Raw genomic sequence first — 7,439 nt, 5'->3', positions numbered from 1 at the left:
TAGCTCTAGTTAACAAGGAGCTGGGCATTTTCATGGATTATAGGAACTAAATCTACCATAAAGAATCATATAATCAGTGTAAAGGAAGGTGGAGAGCTAAAACAAAGTTTGTGTTGAGTGTGATGTATGTGTAAAAATCTAGAGATTAAGGAAAGTAGAAAGAAGTGCTAAAGTCAGTAAAACCATTTGGTGACTACAAATATACCTGTGGGCAGGGAGGTGCTTTACACCTTACCTGGGGCTGACCTATGCCTCTGCAAAAATGCAACTTGAAGGTTATTATCTTCTAGATGAGCACTATCCAATAGAACTTGGTGTGATGGTGTGAAATGTTCTGTATCTTCACTTTCCCACACAGTAGCCATTAGCCTCATGTGCTGTTTGAGCATTTGAAATGTGGCTCTAGGGGTAGCCTGGGTGGCTCAGCGGTTTAGCGCCGCCTTCGGGCCTGATCCTGGAGACCCGGGATTGAGTCCCGCCTCAGGCTCCCTGCATGGAGCCTGCTTCTCCCTCTGTTGCTCTCACTCTCTCTGTGTGTCTCTCATTAATAAATAAATGAAATCTTAATCTTAAAAAAAATGAAATGTAGCTCTACTGTACCTGAGACACCAAATTTTTTATTTTAATTAATTTTAATAAAAATTTTTAAGATTATTTATTTATTCGTGAAAGATAGACACAGAGAGAGGCAGAGACACAGGCAGAGGGAGAAGCAGGCTCCCTGCAGGAGCCCAATGTGGGACTAGATCACGGACCTGGGATCACGCCCTGAGTCAAAGGCAGCGCTCAACCTCTGAGCCAGCTAGGCTGCTATTTAATTAATTTTAATAAATTTAAATAGCCACATGAGGCTAGTGACTACTTACTAGACAGCACATTACTAGACTGTGCATAGATATTTTTATAACAACTATTTTAGATGTAGATACATCTTAGAGGCCATCTGCTACAAAAGTACAACTTGTCTATGCCCAGGGAAGGGGTGGTTGATCCCAACTACATCTAAATCAGCAGTGCTTTATAGAGCAGTGCAGCTTCTGTGCAGAATGAGAGCAGTAAGTAGAGGGTGGAAACTTCTAATCTGCTTGGCTTCTGAAGTCTGCTTTTCCAAAAATATTCTCCTTAATTGCTTGGGCAATGACTTAGATGAGACTAATCAGACCTTTATGAGTCCCTTAGAAAGAACAGTTGCATCTTCCATTCCTGTCATTGCCTCTGGTTAACAAATTGGCAACAGCTTTGATGTATCTGTCAGTATTGGGAACAGCTGTGATCAGGACTCCCCCGATCTACAGAAGTCTGATTTCAGGGTGCCATCAGGTCTCACGCTCACAGATGTTTTGAACACCTGCTTGTTAATGATCCTAATTTCATAGTATATGCCATTGATAGCTGTAAAGATGCAAATCCCCTAAAGAAGTAAATCTTTATTGTCCTTTGACATGTTGGAGAAGAATAGGGGACACCAGGTATCTGAGTGGAAACTCTATAAATATGGAAAAGATAAAAGAACTAGAAGGACAGAAGTCCCAAAACACATTTTATCTACTACAGAAATTTGGCTAAGGCTTCTGCTATTTTATAAGATGTAAGATAGCATCTTATATGGCTATGATAAAGATTGATTTTATCATATTTTATTTATTATATTTTATACATAGTCTAAACAATTTTCAGTTTTCATAATTCTCATAAAATATTACTTTTCCATTTTTAAATTTTTTTATTTATTTATGATAGTCACACAGAGAGAGAGAGAGAGAGAGGCAGAGACACAGGCAGAGGGAGAAGTAGGCTCCATGCACCGGGAGCCCGACATGGGACTCGATCCCGGGTCTCCAAGATCACACCCTGGGCCAAAGGCAGGCGCCAAACCACTGCACCACCCAGGGATCCCTTTCTTTTTCTTTTTCTTTTTTTTTTTTAACTTTTCCATTAATAAGGATGTCACATTACTGAGAGAAAGCATCACCCATAATTTTTTCTTAAAGATTTTATTTATTTATTCATGAGAGAGAGAGAAAGAGAGAGAGAGGCAGAGACACAGGCAGAGGGAGAAGTAGGCTCCATGCAGGGAGCCCAATGTGGGACTTGATCCCTGGGCCAAAGGAAGGCAGGCACTAAACCGCTGAGCCACCCAGGGATCCCCAATCACCCATAATTTAACTGCTTTACCAAAATAACAATTAGCAATTTTTTTTCTCATCCTTTTTTTGTTTTTAAGATTTTATTCATTTATTTGAAAGAGAAAGGCCACAAGTGGGATTTGGAGAGAAGAGAAAAGGGAAAAGGAAAAGCAGACTCCCCGTTGAGCAGGAAACCCAATATGGGCTCAATCCCAGATCATGACCTGAGCTGACTAAGCCACTCAGGAGTCCCTCCTGTCTTTTTTTCTATGCATGATTTTTTTAGTTTTATTCACACGGTTATAGTTCTAGTGTATACAGTTTTATAACCTGACTTCAAGCTTCTTGAGCTAGGCATTATAAAAGGGAATATTACAACATACCTATGATAACTAGGTCAGTTAATATCTGTCTCTGAAAGTTTCTGCCCTTATTTCAACCCTGGGGCTGTGACGACAATGATGCACTATAAGAATTCCAAAGAACATCCTTGAAAAATGCACCTCTACCTGTTTTAACATTTGCTCTGTGTCTTTGAGATCTAACTGTCCCTTTGTGAGACTTCAGCATGGTATGAATTGTGTGGTACAAGAAAATCAAGCACTGTTCAGACCTGGCTGGCATTAAACAAAAATAGCAAAGGTTCAATGGGAAGGAAAAGGAAAGGAGGTGCCAGGTGTGTTATTCCATTTCATTTTTATCACACCCAGTCAGGTAGGTATTATCAACCACACTTCAGACATGAGGGATTGAGAAACTTGCCCAAGATTGCATTATTATTAAGTAGCAAAACAAGGCAATGACTTAGATGAGACTAATCAGACCTTTATGAGTCCCTTAGAAAGAACAGTTGCGTCTTCCATTCACACTCAGGTCTTTCTAATACACTGGGGCTGGTAATAAAAAAGCATATAAACATCATTAAAAAAAGGAAAACAGAGGGATTTTTAAAACTTTTAAAAAATATTTGAGAGAGAGCATGCACGCATGAGCAGGAGAGGGACAGAGGGAGCTGGAGGAGAGAGCATCTCCAGCAGACTCCCTGCTGGGCATGGAGCTTGACACAGGTCTTGTGGGGTTCCATCTTATAACCCTAAGATCATGACCTGAACTGAAATCAAGAGTCAGATGCTGGGATGCCTGGGCAGCTCAGCAGTTGAGCATCTGCCTTCAGCCGAGGGTGTGATCCTGGGGTCCCGGGATCGAGTTCCACATCGGGCTCCCTGCAGGGAGCCTGCTTCTCCCTCTGCCTGTGTCTCTGTGTCTCTCGTGAATAAATAAATAAAATTTTTTTTAAAAAAGAGAGATGTTTGACTGAGCCACCCAGGTGCCCCAAGGGATTTAAAAAAATTTTTTTACAAGAATATATTCATGTATTTCTTGGGGAAAAATGTTTTTTATTTTTTATTTAAAGATTTTGTTTATTCATAGAAACAGAGACAGAGCGGCAGAGACACAGGCAGAAGGAGAAGCAGGCTCCATACAGGAAGCCTGACGTGGGACTCGATCCAGGGTCTCAATCCAGGGTCTCCAGGATCACACTTCAGGCTGCAGGCGGTGCTAAACCGCTGCGCCACCGGGGCTGCCTGAAAAATGTTTTTTTTTTTTTTTTTTAAATTTTTATTTATTTATGATAGTCACAGAGAGAGAGAGAGAGGCAGAGACACAGGCAGAGGGAGAAGCAGGCTCCATGCAGGGAGCCCGACGTGGAACTCGATCCCGGGTCTCCAGGATCGCGCCCTGGGCCAAAGGCAGGCGCCAGATGGCTGTGCCACCCAGGGATCCCTGAAAAATGTTTTTTAAAGAAACTTTTAGGGGTGCTAAGGTGGCTCAGTCGGTTTAGCATCTGCCTTCCGCTCAGGTCATGATCCCAGAGTTCTGGGATCAACCTCTGCATTGCTGCTCCTCTTGCTCTCTCTCTCTCTCTAATAAATAAAACCTTAAAAAAATAAACCTTTAAGGAAGGGTAAATGAAGAAATATGATATTCCTCCTCCCCCAAGAGTGAGTTAATCACCGTTCGTAATAATACCAGAATTTGTAAGAGATACACTTTTAAGGATGTCCTGGGTAATTAACAATATTTTGTACAGGGCAGCCCGGGTGGCTCAGCGATTTAGTGCCGCCTTCAGCCCAGGATTACCTGGAGACCTGGGTTCGAGTCCAACGCGGGGCTCCCTGCATGGAGCCTGCTTCTCCCTCTGCCTGTGTCTCTGCCTCTTCTCTCTGTCTCTCATGAATAAATAAAATCTTAAAAAAATACTTTGCACAATCTACTACATCAAAGATAAAAAACCTAAACTTACTCAAGGGGAGTAAATGTCCCTGTCAATTCAAGAGCCTGAAGACTTCCCCTCTAGTTATAAATTGCTACTTAGGTCCAGTCAAGCCTCTGACTTTGTAAATGAATGGGGGAAGGGGATAGCAGAAGTTCCCAAATTGGTTAAAAGGCAACATCAAACCTACTGTGTTGCTCACCAGCTCTCTGCTGTCAGATAGTAGCCAATCTGTTACAGGAAGTTGGATGCCTCAAATAATTCACCAGACCTAAGATGTACGCATTGTTGTTGTAAACATATCTTGACTGCGAAGTGTGTCCCTAAAACCCTGGAGCAATGTGTGGTTACATCCTGGGTGCTAATGAGGGGTATCCCCTTTCACCAGAGAGAGCCCCTAAGCTCCAGCGCCTATATCCACCCCGTCTTGCCACATCTGCTGGAAATCCATGGCTTGCTTTTTTATTCCTCTCTTAGTTTCCATGGAGACCCAACAGTTTACTTTTTTCCCCCAACTCTAAGCCATGGTTATTTTTAACTGTAAAACTCTGAGCCAGGTCACAGCTGGGATCTGGAAGATGCAATGACGTCTATAGCCACCCTTCTCTCCCACAGACGCCTTCTTTTCTGCAGTTGCTGGGGGCGGAGGCACTCCTGGGAGATTTTGCTCTCAAAAGCATTTTGCTTTGCATCATGAAGTTAAACCTATGCCGACTTAGATCTGACAGGTGTCCCAAATCTGAAACCATGCATGCCCAAAACAAGGCAAAGATTTTCGTGGGGTGGAGGGAGGAGGGCTGCCAGGTAAGCCTGACGTTGCTGTCACGAATCTGTAGCTAGAACTTAGGTAAATACCCTTTGGTAAAAATACATCAAAGTGGAGATGCCTGAGTGGCTCAGCAGTTGAGTGCCTGCGCTCACTCCCAGGGCGTGATCCTGGGGTCCAGGGATCAAGTCCCGCATCGGGCTCCCTGCATGAAGTCTGCTTCTCCCTCTGCCCGTGTCTCTGCCGCTCTCCCTCTGTGTCTCTTGTGAATGAATGAATACATAAAATCTTTATATATAATATATATCAAATATATATATGTATAGATATATATATCAAAGTGCTATCCCCCTAGGGGAAAAAATAAAGGCTCTGGCGCCTGCCCCCCAGTGGAGTGGCTTTTTCTGCTGCGGCTTGCCCTTGGTTAAAAAGGGGCTCCTAGGGGCACCTATGTGGCACAGTTAAGTGTCTGCCTTCAGCTCAGGTCATAGTCTCAGGGTCCTGGGATCAAACCTCACATTGGGCTCCCTGCTCAGTGGGGACTCTGCTTCTCTCTCTCCTTCTGCTCCTCTCCCCCACCACCCGTTCATGTTCCTTCTCTCTCAAATAAATAATCAAAAATAAATATCTTAAAAAAAGAGGTTCCTATACAAGATATTGTATGGAAAAGATGTTCTACCTCTCCAAAGAGACAGCATATTCCCATGGGGCCAGGATTGGTACCGTGCTGCCCCCTCCTCCTCTACAGAGAATTCTAATCAGTCCACTCATCGCTAAGGCCCCTGGTACCTGGGAGCTAGGGTCTTTATGGCATTTCTGAGTTTTTCACTCCTTTTCAATATTTTTTTTTGGGAAAAAGCTATTGAATAACCCTGGAAATTGCCCTCTACATCTTAGACAACATCCTAAGATTGAAAATGGAAATAAAACCTAAGACACTTAGCCCCAGTTTGATCTGTCTTCTCATAGGGAACACTGATTGGGAACATTAAATTTAAGCTCCACAGTGCAGGTTCCATTAATTTTTATTTTCTTAATAAATTTTTCTGTTTTTAAGGAATTCCCTAAATGAAGGGTGGTAATAGGGAAAAATCCAAATCAGGAGTTATCTATTGTTTAATGGGAGAAAAGAGGTTAGGACACTGTAAATAATTTCAGAAACAGAGTATATATACTTGGCAGACAGCTCTCCAAGGAGAAGAGAAATGCATTAGAAGTGTCATGAGTTGGCACTTCGCTGTCAGTTCACCGAAGAAGGGTGATGACAGCGTTTCAGCATTTTTACTTTGATTAACAAAGTGCTGGTTTCTTAAAACAACTATGAGGTCTTCTCCCTTCCACACTTCCTAAGATGCTACTTCTGTTCAACATAACGCTGGACCAAGGCAGGATTATTAGCAAGCCACCTGGAAGCTTTCTGCCACAGGAGACCTCAGGGGAAACCAGCACAAGCTGAAAAAAAAGTGTTGCTTGGTTAAGAATGAGAGATTAATTCAACCAAATAATTAGTGTGGTGCCACAGAAGTCTACCTCCTGTGCTCCAAAGTAGAAAACAAGTGCATCAGACTTAATTATCCAGCACTGAAAGACATATAACAGGTCTGGGCTGGCAAAGGTTAACCATAGGGCTTGCAAAGACAAAGGGAGGTACATCTATTAAATCAATTTTTTTGTAGGTCTCAAACCTCAAACCTCAGTTTGGGGTTTTAAACCTTTTAATGGTCACTTTCTAGATTCTTGTCTCAATTTCCTCATTATTCCTACTCCTTACTGGGAAGAGGATCCAGTACACAATAAAAAAAAAAGAAACTCATCCTGACAAAGGAATTTTAATGTCAGATTTAAGATATTCACCCTTTCCTTAAATAACTTTTTAAAGATTTTATTTATTCATGAGAGAGAGAGAGAGAAAGAGAGAGAGAGAGAGAGGCAGAGAGAGAAGCAGGCTCCATGCAGGGAGCCTGACATGGGACTCGATCCCAGGTCTCCAGGATCAGGTCCTGGGCTGAAGGCAGCACTAAACTGCTGAGCCACCTGGGCTGCCCTGTTTCTTGACTTGGAGGCCTGGTCAGTCAAATCAAAGAGCAGTTGATACTCTTATCATGGCACATCTCAACTGACAGAAGCCAATGCAGTAGGCAAAACTCAACAGAAAAAGAACTCCTCTCCATTAGATTTAGAAATTGGCCTTCCAGGGACGCCTGGGTGGCTCAGCAGTTAAACGTCTGCCTTTGGCTCAGGTCATGATCCTGGAGTCCCAGAATCGAGTCCC

This window comes from Canis lupus, chromosome 9 (assembly GCF_003254725.2).
Source record: "Canis lupus dingo isolate Sandy chromosome 9, ASM325472v2, whole genome shotgun sequence".
NCBI lineage: Eukaryota > Metazoa > Chordata > Mammalia > Carnivora > Canidae > Canis > Canis lupus.
The sequence above is the reverse complement of the archived record's forward strand: the minus strand, read 5'-3'. Positions refer to the sequence as shown.